The following is a 2,500-nucleotide window of genomic DNA, read 5'->3' on the forward strand; positions in this document are numbered from 1 at the left end:
TTGGCCCCTAACCTAACCCACGTTGGCCCCTAACCTAACCCACGTTGGCCCCTAACCTAACCCACGTTGGCCCCTAACCTAACCCACGTTGGCCCCTAACCTAACCCACGTTGGCCCCTAACCTAACCCACGTTGGCCCCTAACCTAACCCACGTTGGCCCCTAACCTAACCCACGTTGGCCCCTAACCTAACCCACGTTGGCCCCTAACCTAACCCACGCTGCACCTTAACCTAAGTTACGCTGCACCTTAACCTAAGTTACGCTGCACCTTAACCTAAGTTACGCTGCACCTTAACCTAAGTTACGCTGCACCTTAACCTAAGTTACGCTGCACCTTAACCTAAGTTACGCTGCACCTTAACCTAAGTTACGCTGCACCTTAACCTAAGTTACGCTGCACCTTAACCTAAGTTACGCTGCACCTTAACCTAAGTTACGCTGCACCTTAACCTAACTTACACTGCACCTTAACCTAACTTACACTGCACCTTAACCTAAGTTACACTGCACCTTAACCTAAGCTTACACTGCACCTTAACCTAACGTTACACTGCACCTTAACCTAAGTTACACTGCACCTTAACCTAAGTTACACTGCACCTTAACCTAAGTTACACTGCACCTTAACCTAAGTTACACTGCACCTTAACCTAAGTTACACTGCACCTTAACCTAAGTTACACTGCACCTTAACCTAAGTTACACTGCACCTTAACCTAAGTTACACTGCACCTTAACCTAAGTTACACTGCACCTTAACCTAACTTACACTGCACCTTAACCTAACTTACACTGCACCTTAACCTAACTTACACTGCACCTTAACCTAACTTACACTGCACCTTAACCTAACTTACACTGCACCTTAACCTAACTTACACTGCACCTTAACCTAACTTACACTGCACCTTAACCTAACTTACACTGCACCTTAACCTAACTTACTGCACCTTAACCTAACTTACACTGCACCTTACACTGCACCTTAACTGTCACATGTAACGTCACAGGAATGTAGCTTTGCCTAACAGCAACCCTCTGAACATAGTTCACTGCTTGGATCCTCTGGTGTCATGTGTATTTCTTGATGCCATGGTGCGTACCCTCACATAAAGGTCTTTCGAGTGTTGCGTACTTTCTACACAGTCCCGCTAACCACTGGAAGGGTGTACCGCTACAGAACGAATATCGCCCTCCCCTCCTGCCCTTCCAAGCTGGTCGGTCAGGCGTTTGTTTGTGAAATGAGCCTTGCAGCTGTTCAGTTGCATTCGGTTGTCGATGCAGTCAGTGTACGTTGTGGTACGGCCTGTGTGGACTGTCCGCTGATGTACGCGTAACCCACACTGATCATCCGTCGTTACGTACTGAGTGACATAATGTGGCACATGCTTGACCGTACACCGGCTGCGCCCTACAATGGCGAATCATAAGGGCCATATGTTGTGCACGATGCTACTTGTCTCGTCTCCCCATTACAGCGAGATTGCACTGTTGTACGCCGTACAGACATGTGGTAAGTAGGTACGGACGAAAGTATTGCATGTTGGCCCCCCCCCCCTCCTCCCTCTCCCTCTGCGGGAATCAGCGTGAGCCGTCTGTTGATGTAGCGACGAGGGTTTTCCTATTTAATCGTATTGCCCCACACAACATGATAGCACGGTGGACCGCGTTCCACATCTGCGACATGCTACAGAGGCCGGTTGACAGTCGACCGCGCAAGGGACATTGCACACGTGCGCGGACCATCTTCCACGTGTTCTCTCGTGTACATGCCGCAGTGTGTATGTGGGCTGATGTAGCGTGTCGTGACACATAACATGCAGGCATGCCAGAATCGTAGATTTCGCAAATGTAGATTGACGTATACGTTTGCTGCCAAAGATCCGCAAATGAACTGGAAATCAGTTGTTGAGCGGTTGTTCGCGCTGCAGGTGCATCGGTGATAGCGACGATCGGTACATCTGTGAACCGGTTGTTTCGGCGGTACCCGCCATGCCCCCGAACCTGAGTTGGCCATGTGGGTATGAAGCGATACGAGGCTGTGGCTTGGCGGGACAGTCCCCGGCCGGTGAGGGGGGGCCGCCCGGCGTGCTGGCCGCGCGCTGCGTGAGCGCACGCACTACAGCCGGCTGGTGGGGGGCGCCCAGTGGCAGGAGCGCCGGCCGACGGGCCCGGCTGGCGTCCCAGCTATGCGCCGGCGCACCCTGCGCGCGGCGCCAGGCGGCCAAAGTGGGTTCTGCCGAGCCCGGTGCGAAGCGCGGTGGACATCTGCAGTGTGCTGGTCCGATTGCGGACTGTGTGCGTTGAGGATGCGCCGCCGCCCGGCACTCGGCGTCGCGACGCCGTCTGCTGCTCGGTCGCCCCCAGCGGTTCTCGCAGGTGGTTTGTATCGCAGCTCTGCGGACGTGTTGGCGCGTGCGCTGTGCTGGGAGAGTTCGCTTCTGCACCCAAGTGGGGCTTTGCCCTTCTGTGGCGCTGGCGTTGGAGCTGCCGGTCAC

Source organism: Schistocerca gregaria, unplaced genomic scaffold (genome assembly GCF_023897955.1).
Source record: "Schistocerca gregaria isolate iqSchGreg1 unplaced genomic scaffold, iqSchGreg1.2 ptg000409l, whole genome shotgun sequence".
Classification (NCBI taxonomy): domain Eukaryota; kingdom Metazoa; phylum Arthropoda; class Insecta; order Orthoptera; family Acrididae; genus Schistocerca; species Schistocerca gregaria.